Source organism: Chinchilla lanigera, unplaced genomic scaffold (genome assembly GCF_000276665.1).
Source record: "Chinchilla lanigera isolate Chin_1 unplaced genomic scaffold, ChiLan1.0 scaffold00062, whole genome shotgun sequence".
Taxonomy (NCBI): domain Eukaryota; kingdom Metazoa; phylum Chordata; class Mammalia; order Rodentia; family Chinchillidae; genus Chinchilla; species Chinchilla lanigera.
The window spans coordinates 472,539-483,930 of record NW_004955463.1 but is presented as its reverse complement, the minus strand read 5'-3'; the positions used below and the strand labels follow the sequence as shown (position 1 = coordinate 483,930).

The following is an 11,392-nucleotide window of genomic DNA, read 5'->3' as shown; positions in this document are numbered from 1 at the left end:
AAAAAAAAAAAAAAAAAAATATGAAGAAAGATTGTATCTTTGGGATGAAGTAGGCTTCATCCCAAGGATGCAAGAATGGTTCAACATGTGCACATCAATAAATGTATTTAATCACCTAAATAGAAACAAGGACAAAAATCACATTGTCATCTCAATAGATGCAGAAGAAGCCTTTGGCAAAGTCCAACATCCCTTCATAGTAAAAACTTACAAGAAAATAGGTATAGAAGATCCTTATCTCACCATGATAAAATGATTTATGCCCAATGCACAGCCAACATCATATTAAATGGGGAAAAGCTGAAAGCTTTTTTCCAAAAGTCAGTAACAGGAACAAGACAAGGATGTCCATTACTACCACTGTTGTTCAATATAATCCTTGAAACATTAACCAGAACAATCAGGCAGAGGAAAGAAATAAGATGGATATAAAATAGGAAAGGAGGAAGTCAAAATACTGTTATCATTATTTACAGATTATGTGGTCTTTTACTTAGAAGACCCAAAAATAGCTCCACAAAACTCCTACAGTTGATAATCAAATTTAGAAGTAGAGCAGGATACAAACTAAACATGCAAAAAATCAATATTATTCCTAGACACTAATAACTTACTGAAAAAGAAATTAGGAAAACAATGCCATTTATAGTAGCATGAAAAAAATTACTTAGGTATTAACCTAACTAAGGCAGTAAAACACCTCTACAATAAAAACTACATCAGACTGAAAAAGGAAATCAAAGAGCACATGAGAAAATGGAAAGATAATCCCTCTTCCTGGATAGGCAGAATCAAAATAAAATGGCTGGGGCTGAGGATTTAGCTCAGCGGCACAGCACCTGCCTGGCAAGTGCAGATTTCCGGTACCGAAAAAACAACAACAACAACAAAAAAAACCCCAAAAACCAAAAAAAAAAAAAAAAAATCCCAAAACAAAAACAAAATAAAATAGCTATATTTCAAAAACTGATATACAGATTTAATGCAATTCCAATAAAATATCAACATTTCTTACACAGCTAGAGAAAACAATCCAAAAATTTATATGGAATCCTAAGATATCCAGAATAGTAAAAGTTAGTAAATAGTAAAAAGTTAGTAAATAGTAAAATAGTTAAAGTTACCAGTCCCAGGTAACAGAGGCAAAGAAGATAGCATCACAGTCCCAGACTTGAAGATATATCATAAAGCAACAGTGGTTAAAACAGCACAGTACTGGCACAAAAACAGGCCTGTAGATCAGTGAAACAATACAGGATGCATAAATAACCTTAGCCATACTGTCTGACCTTTACAAAGGGGCAAAGAGGGACCTGGGGATTTAGCTCAGCGGCACAGCACTCGCCTGGCAAGCACGAGGTCGTAAGTTCGATTCCTGGTACCCGAAAAACAAACAAACAAAAATACAAAAAAAAATGTGAAAAACATATTTGAGGGGCTTGGGATTTAGCTCAGTGGCAAAGCGTCTGCCTGGCAAGTGCAAGGTCGTGAGTTTGATTCCTGGTACCGGAAGAAAAACAAACAAACAAAAAAAAGTTGCTATGTGAAAAGGGGCAAAGACATATGCTGGAGGATACCCTCTTTGACAATTGGAGCTAGAAAAACTGGCTATACAAATGTGGAAGATTGAATCTAGACTATATCTCTTACCATGTGCTTAACTAAAATCAAAATGAATCAAAGATCTAAGTATTATAGTAGAAATACTTAATCTACTGGAAAATAGGCATACGCTGGAACTTTCTGAACAGAACCCAAGTTGCACAAGAAATGACATCAAGGTTAAACAAATGGGATTGTATCAGAAAGGTTCTATATGGCAAAATAAACAGCCAATAAAGTGAAAAGACAACATACAGAAAGGGAAAAAAATGTTCCTAATTATTTCTTGGAAAGAGGACTAATATCTAGACTATATGAAGTCAAAAAAGTAGATTCCCCCAAATAAAAGACCCAATTTTTAAAAAATGGACAACTGAAATGAATGTACTTGTATGAAGTACAAATGGCTGATAAATACATGAAAAATGTTCTATATATTTGGCAGTTAGAGAAAGGCAAATTGAAACAACACTGAGATTCCATTTTACTCCACAAAAAATGGTCTTATCAAGAAATTAAATAATAACAAACACAGACAAGGTTGTGGAGGTGCAGATATCCTTCTACATTGTAGGAATGTAAACTAGTACAACCAGTATAGAAATCAGTGTGAAGATTCCTCAAAAATAAAAATAGAAATTCCCTTTGACTCAGCTATTCCCCTTCTTTAGCTCTTCCTGAGTTAAAGACATAATGCATCTACATGCCTACTCAGTTTTAGGAGCACAACACATAATAGCTGAATCTTGGATGTAGTCTATAGGTCCATTAATAAATGAATGTACAAAGAAGTGTGGTACTTACACATAATAGCATACTACTCCACTGCAAAGAAGGGTAAATTTAAGTCATTTGTTGGAAAATGGATGTACTTTGAGACAAATGACATAAATCAGACACACAAGCTTAAATATCACTTGGTTTCCCTTATATGAAAAGCCCAAGTATAAATAAAGAGCAAAATGATAGATAATAATACACAGGGAGATAGATCTATTATAAATGTAAGAGAACCCAAGAGATGGCGAGGAGGGAGAGGGATGTAAAAATAATTAAGATGTGTAATGTACACATACCAACTGCCTATGATAAATGTGATCATTCTTTACTGCAAACATGTAATAATAAAAATAAAACTTTAAAAAGAAATCCTATGAGATACAATAAAAAAATACAAATAGAACCATCATGTAATCAGAAATCCCATTCCTGGATATATCCAAAGGAAATTAAATCAGTATGGTGAAGAGACATGCACACTCCCTGACTCTTACAGCACTCTTCAGAATAGTCAAGAAATAGAAACAACCTAGTGTCCAACAACTGATGAGTGGATAAAGGAAAAAAAATTCTTTCTTTCATCCAGAATGAAATTTTGTCATTTTCAGCAACATGGATGAAGCTGGAGATCATTATGATAAGCGAAGTAAGCTGCAAACGTAAAAATAAATATTATGTGACCTCACTTATGTGTTATCTAAAAGAGTTGATCTCATTTAAGTAATCAAATAGTGGTTACTAGAGCCTGGGAAGTTTGATGCAGAGGAAGAGATGGAGAAAGGATGGCTAGTGGGGATAGGCATGTAGTTGAATATTAGGAATAACATCTTTTATTCTATAGTACAGTAAGATAATTATGGTTGACAACAATTGAATAATTCAAATTAGCTTGAGAAGATTTTGAATATTTCAAACAAGCAATAAATATCTAAGGTGATGTCTTGGTTACTTTTCTTTTGTTGCTGAGACAAAATACCCAACACCCAAAATTAAGGAAAGAAAGGTTTATTTAGTGTGTGGAAGTTTCAGTCCATAATCAGCTGACTCCAAGGCAGGGTGGCAGGGCACAGGGGCAACAGTTCAAGTTGGCAGAAGCAGCAAGAGCACGAGGGAGTAAGCAAGCCTCTTTTCCTCCCTTATAATTATATATGGGCTATCTGTCCACATCCAAGGCATCTCTGTGCCCTCTTCTACAAACTCAGGATGTTTACAAAGTAAGGACCCTGGCCCCCTCTGAATCACTGGGTTGAACTTCTAAGCTTCTCAAGTTGTCACAGTGAGCAATATTCCTAGAGTGGTGAGGGCATATTCTTTTCACCCCAGGATGTAGAACTGCTGAGTTACTTAAGCTTCTAGACTCCTCACATTGACACAATGTATCAACCATAGCAGGTGATAAATATGCCAGTTACCATGGTCTGATCATTGCACATCATATACATTTAAGTGTAACATTCTACCCAACAAATACTTACAATTACTTAAAAATAAAAATAAATTTTAAAATATACTCAAAATGTAGTACCTTTCTCACTAAAGCTTTAGATTGTCTTTTATTTCAGTTTGTTTTTGTTTTTGGGTTTTTTGGAGGGATTGTTTTTGTTTTTGTTTCTGCCTTTTGTCTTTTTGAGTCAGGGTTTCACTATGCAGTTCAGGCTAACCTTAAACTCACTTTTTAGCCCAGGCTAGACTCAGACCTCACAGAAATCCTCCTGCATCAGCCTCCTGAGTGCTGAGATTACAGGCATGTGCCACCATGCCTGGTCTTTTATCTCAGTTTAAAAGATTTTAATTTATCTCAGTTTAATTTTGAATAAGAAACCTTAACTCTGGTTGTCCTTGCCAAAACAAGCCTTTCTTCTGGTTGTTATTTGACACAGACTCAGTATCCCTTAAGATGCTTATTACTTAGTGGCCAGTTAACTTTCAGTACATAATCATTACATAGTAAACATTACGTTATCCTTTCATACGTACCCGGCACTAAGTTAATAACTAGAGGTGTAAACAGAAGCATTTACAGGGCCGGGGCTGGAAATTTAGCTCAGTGCCTGCCTGGCAAGTGCAAGATTCTGAGTTTGATTCCTGGTACCGAAAAAATAAAAGTCAGGACTTACTACTCTTCTCAGGGAATTCATGATTGACAGAGACAGATAGTAAAAAAAATGTTACCCAGTGTAAGTGGGAAAAAAGAATACAAATGATATAATAGGAATTTATAAAGAAAAATAACTAGCATTTATCCCCAGTACAGTATTGACTCTCAGAGAAGCTGTTGTCAAAGTTTAAACTAAGTTATGACAAGAAATGGGATAATAAGTGTTGATCCAGAGCATTAGATTATACAACAGCAGAAGTTGTTCTGGCAGGTGGGCTTCTTGAGTGGCTGAACAAAAGAATCACATTCTGTCTGATATAAAACAAAGATTCATCTCCTAGACAGTATCTGGAAACATACTGATGATCACCTTCAGATTATTGGAATCGTCCACAGCTCAGAGACCACCATTAAACTTCTCAGGGCTCATCTGGGCACACAGAAATTATTCTCATTTTTAGCAACTAGTTAGGCCTAGAGTTTGGGTAATATTACCTTAATTTCTTTTTTGGTCTTTTTGAGACAGGGTTTTACTATGCAGTTCAGGCTGGACTTGAATTCACTTTATATCCAAGCCTGGCCTCAAACATGCAGCAGTCTTTCTGCCTCAGCCTCCCAAGTGCTGAGATTACAGGTGCGCGCCACTGTGGCTGGCCAATATTAGTTTAATTTCATGAAGTTGTAGTAGTAAGTAATCACTGAATGTGTTGATAGTTAGCAGAGCTCTATACCAGACAGAGTCTGAGAACAAGCATTAAGGAGACCCTATAAGTAACAGTCAAGCATTGAAGTGGGTAGGAAAGCATGCCTTGCAATTCCAGGGGGAAACTATTAAAGTGTCAGGTAAAGGTCTCCTGCACAATTTGAAGGAAGGAACCCAGGTACTGAGAAACGGGGAAATTAAGGATGAGAACCCAAGGATAAAACTGGGAAATCAGGAGCTCAGTCCCTCTCCTTGAACAGGACAAGCAACACTCAAATCTCTGCCTCTGAAAGTATTTGTTTACCTCCAAGTTGAGATAAAATTGGTGCCAGAGACTGATATGAAAATAAAAGTTACACACCTAATCACAGCTTCGTGGCAGTGTGCTCCAGGGTAACAGCTGTATTTTTTTAAAGCCCAGAGTATTAACATGGTATAAGATCACTGATATTTGTAGCCATAGGACTGATAAGAGGTATAGTATCTGATTTGACATAATTTCCCACTTTTATTTATTCATGGTTGTTTATGAGTGTTCACAGAGATAATGTTAGAGGGTTTGGACTTTTTTAACCTTTGCAAATTTCAAAAGCAAAGCTATCTCTTAAAGACTGAGTTCCTTCTGGCACTTTTTTAGTCCACTGACCTGCAGCTGCCCCTTAGAGATTCACCAAAAAGTCTGTCATTTCATGAGTTCTTTTTTTAGGGGGGTGGGGGGGGTTCTGAGAATTGAATTCAGGACCAGGCAGGCACTCAGGCTGCTGAGCTGTATCCCTGGCCCACTTCGTGAGTTGTTTAACCTGTGAAAGATGGAACTCCTCGTACATGACCAACAGGAAATAGTAAAGAGAAAGAATTCATTAGCTTCATACAGAATATAGTAGCAAACTGGCCCATAAACAAAACGGCCCAACACAAAAGAGCGAGGAGTCTGTTCCGTACACACAGCAGCCCCATGCTTTAGGCGTGTGAGATTGTGCTCTATAACAGCATTAACACTGTATAAGGACTATAGCAATTACGTTATGTATGCGCATGGCCATGAAGCAATTTGAAGCACAGGAACCTGGTTTTGCACTCTGTTTTATACCTAGCATCATGCAGTCCCCCTTTGATACTTCTTTTAGCTATCAGTGAGGGTCTCAGTTAACCTTCAGTCAGTTTTCAGGGGAAAAAATTGACTTATTCTGGCTAAGGGTCTTCCTGTTTTTGTCTAAAGCAAAGATGGTGTGGTCACAGTCAGATTGGAGATCTTTCTGTTTTTACCTCAAACACTGGAATGTTACAAGGTTTGTGTACCAGTTATTTGGCTCCAGAGGAAAATGTTTTATTTGTTAGCCACCAGCTGTCACATCCTACTCACCAGTTGCAGTTAAACTTCCTGCCTCAGAACTTCATGGTCTATATCAGCTTCCTATACTGTGAACTTTAACTTGATCAGAACTTTATCACAGTAAAAGTTAACAAATTCTTCATCTTGTAATATTAGATCTTGTAATATTAGATCTTTCACTATGAAAATAGTGAAATATGAAATATGGAAATAGTCTGTTGATAAACTACAGAGAAATAAGCATATAGACTTGGGAGTTTTGAAAGTAGTGAGGCAGAGCATGATTAAACTAAGCTTACATTTTTCGTTTGTCCCTAAAACTGTTTACTCTTCCATAGCACTTCATTTATATTTAATAGACTCACACTAAGTATCTGTTGAAAGAGTGAATGAAGATTAGCTCATTAGCTGATATTAAATACTAATCTTGGAAGCTATATATGGTTAAAAGAGAATATAAATAATAGTTTTGTAAATACATTTTGAGGTTTTGCTTGGCAGTTTCTATTTGTACTTCTTGCCAATACATTTTAAAATTTTGTTTGGGCCCTGGTAGTTACGGTTTTATTTTGGTGAGGTTGAAACAAGAGGACCAAATGATCACTAAGTACCATTCTAACTTTAAAACCATTTATTTTCAGTGAACAGAAGGGACCAGGTAAACACTTACTCTGATATAAAGTTGAAGATAATTTTCAAAGCCAATGGCAAACATTGATTCCAGTGATTAGAAACATTCTCCTCAAAACATAGAACAAGTAGAAATTGCTTAATATTACTAATACTATTCAACATCATTTTTATAAATCTAGAACTCTACTAATTAAAGCAATGAAAAATGAAGTATAAATATTGAAAGGAAAAGCTCTGTCACTATTTTGAAAGAACTTATGATTATCTACTTAGGAAGTCCAAGAAAAAAGTCATTAACATTAATGGAGGAGTTTCATAATGTAGTTGGATACAAAGCAAATATACTAAAGTCAGCAACTTTACCATAACTCAGTAATAACAAATTGAAATTATAATAGAAACAGAAGGTCTCATTTCCAATTCATATTACAGAGAAACTATAATATTTATGGGAGTAAGTCTACTGAAAATGTTCTAAAATATATATAAAGAAAACTATAAAACTTTTCTGAAAGACATAATTGGAATATTTGAATAAATAGACATCACTGTTCCCAGGTTAGAAAAATCAATATTGTGAGACTATCTTGACTCCCCGAATTAAACTAAAATTCAGTGTCTTCTCAAAGAAAATACCAGTAGGGTTGTAAAGTATAATTTGCCGTATTGTTCCCATTTTAATCTGGAAGACAAAATTGTATATCAGTAATCACAAGTATTTTCTAAAAGATTGACAGTGAAAGTCTTGTTTTACCTAATTAATGTCAAAACATACTCTAAGGATGTAGTATTAAAAACAGTATGGTATTGAGTAGAAAGAGACAAAGAGTTTAGCAGAAGAGAATAGAGATTTAAAAATTTTTAAATCTCTATTCTAGAGATTTTTTTCTAGAGAAAAAAACCAACAAAATAACAACAATGAAGACAAAAACAAAACAACACAAAAACAATAAAAAGGGTACAGTATTTCAAAACAAGATGATAGGAATTAACAATGGTTGTTATATTACATATTTTTATCTTCAGTGAAGTTCCTCAGATTACCAGATGTAAGAATGCAAGATTGATCAAAGAGAATAAAAACTAATTAAAAAATTAGAAATGATGCAGAGCTTCATTAAACAAGATGGTAGGAATTCAACAGTGGTTGTTATATTGCATATTGTTGTCTTCAAATCAGTTGTTCTTATTACCAGATATAAGCATGCAAAATTGGCCAAGAAAAAAAATTTAAGCTTTAACTGTTCCTTTTAATAAACCAGTAAACATCAGCAATACACTTATCCCAGCTACTCTTGTATATGCATACATTTTTTTTCTTTTGAAGAGAAAAGAACAAAAACAAAATAACAAAAAGACATAAAACAACATAAAGACAATAAAAATGATACAGAATTTCAAAACTAGGTGATAGGAAATTAACAATGGTTGTTATATTACATATTGTTATCTTCAAAGTGGTTACTCAGATAACCAGATATACACATGTAAGATTGATCAAACAATTACACATTAACTGTTCCTTTCAATAAAACAATAGAAATTTGTAGTACAATTACATTAGCTATCTTGTGTGTATATATACATATTTTTCCCTTCTTTTTTTTCTCTTTTCCCTCATCCCAGTTGTTCTTTCCTACTGGAGCAGTTTCTTTCCCTTTCACAATATCTATTGTACCTTTCAGATTTTATTTACTCTTTCAGGTTTTACATTAGGGAGACAATAAGATGCTTATACTGTGGGTCTGATTTATTTCACTTATGAATATGGTCTCTAGTTGCATCTGTTTACCTATAAAAGCCTCTCATTTATCTTTCTTTATAGCTGAGTAATACTCAGTGGTATAAAAATACCACAGGTTTTTTGTCCATTCCTCAGTTGATGGACATTTGGGTTGTTTCCAAGATTTAGCTATTACAAATTGTGCTGCTATAAACATGGGTGCACACATATCACTGTGGTATGACGTTTTCAGTTCTTCTGGAAAAATACTAGGCGAGAATAGCTGGGTTGAATGGGATCTCTAATCCTAGTTTACTGAGAAATCTCTAGATTGATTTCCACAGTGGTTGCACCAGTCTACACTCACCACAACAGTGGAGAAGGGTTCCTTTTCTCCCCACAGCCCGTCCAACATTTGTTATTGATTTCTTGATGATAGCCATTCTTTCTGGGGTTAGATGGAATCTCAGTGTTGTTTTAATTTGCATTTCTTGGATGACGAATGATGTTGAACATTTTCTCATGTATTTATTTGCTATTTGTGTTTCTTCATCTGAGAAGTGTATATTCATTTCAGATGCCCATTTTTGGTTTGGGTCTTTGAATTTTAGGGTCCTGATTTTTTTTAATTTTTTATATGTTCTCTAGATATGTCAGAACCTGCTGATGCTAAATGGTAAACTTTGAGCATCACCTAGTGCTCTTATAAAAGCTGTTGAATGTTGCTGCAGAATTCATACAATGGAGTTTTAATGGAAAACTTCCTGTGTGGTGACATTTCTTCTTAGAGGATGCAGGTTTTCTGCAGTTCTTGTTTTATCTCACTTCAATGTAGAATGGACCAGAGGCAAAAAGTTTCAGGACATTATGGCAGGAAAATAATAATGAGTGCTTGAACAAGGGTAGTGGCAGTAGGTGTATGTGAGGAATTAGAGCAGGAACTATAACTGTTTTTAATTGATTGTTCCCAGAAGTAAAGGAGGAGGAGGAGTTAGTGTTAGCTCACACAAAGTGTGCCAAATTCCCAGTTGCAGTAGTTAAACAGGTTTGGTATGCTGTAGCAAAGAATTGACTGTGCTTAAGGAAGCAAAGTTTGATTAGAAAACACAGGCACCTTAGTACAAATAATGGCAGTGTCGTGTAGAGGCAGAAGTTACAGATCAAGTGCATAGTAGGTCATAGCAAATATAGACATTATAAACAAACAATTGTGGTTCAGAATGTTAGACTGAGACATAGCTTTAAATTGTAGTACAAAAACAGTGGGTGCTTCTTGATTAGTGGTCACCTCTGAAATTCACTGAAGATAAGTCATGGTTCATTTGGGTCACTTATGGTCCAAGGAATCGTCTACTGAGAAAAAATAAAATTGTGGTTTCACTGCTCTGAGAGGAAGGAGAACCTCCTTAGATATATGGAGGGAATAAATGTATGGTCCTTAGGACTGGTCGGGGGATTATTGGCCATAGCTATCATTGCATTGTTCAGTTTCTCTTGTCTTGCCCATGACAGAGCCAAAAGAATTTCCCAATACATTTGGACTGTTTGAACAATTGTTATTAAAATACCACCTTGTCTTTGACATTTAAATACTATAAACTCTTTAAAAGTAAATTGATAGTATGTACAAAAAAGTTTTGTTTAAGTGTTCAGTTCTATTCTTAGGAATTAATATCAAAGAACTGTTCGCAAAAGTTTCTAAATGTTTTCAAGCCTAGTTATTATGCCATTGTTTTATAATAGTAAAAGGGTGGGCCAGGGATGTAGCTCAGTGACACAGTGCCTGCCTGGCAAGCACAAGGTCCTCAGTTTGATTCCCGGTACCAAAAGGGGGTGGAGGTATTATACAAGTTAGGAATAATTTTCTACTGTAACAGTAAAATAGGAAAATGGCCATCATATATTAATAACCATAAGAGATTATATTATTGAATAGTGTGTAAAGAGTATAATCTCATATTTTGACAAAAAGAAAACACATATGTAATTTTAAATTCTATTTCCAGATGTATACATTAACTACTAGAATATTTAGTGACACAGAAAAATGGCCTTGTATCAATTATTGAGAAGTACAAAAGAACAGTTACTGAATAGCATGTATGGTTTAATTCTATTTCTTTAGCCAAAAATAAAACAAAATTATTAGTCTATATTTTAAAATCCTATTTTCAATATATATTTTAAAATCCTATTTTCTAAATTCTATGCAATTATTATATATTTATTTTATAATTAGGGAAGCTATTAAAATAAATTTATACTTAATATAAATTTATATTTCTATTTTGTTTAGAGAGAAAATAACAGTAGGAAATTATCCACAAGGAAAGATCTTGAAACAAAAGAAGACCTCCCCTACACATACACCTTCCAATTTTAATAATTTTGACTTGATGCAAATTTCACAATGGCCATTGGTAGTTGACTATATTATAATTAGCACTTTCAGCTCTAAACACTACTGCTACATAATGTCTTCAGTAACTGTCATGAACAACTTATTTGGCTTTTAAGTTT

The 11,392-nt window shown here is 34.6% G+C and overlaps 1 protein-coding gene across 1 annotated transcript in view; it reads left to right on the top strand.

Moving 5' to 3' along the window:
- Micu3 (mitochondrial calcium uptake family, member 3) overlaps positions 1-11,392 on the top strand; it is a 98,306-nt gene that overhangs the window by 27,660 nt on the left and 59,254 nt on the right. The gene's annotated exons all lie outside the window — the stretch shown is intronic.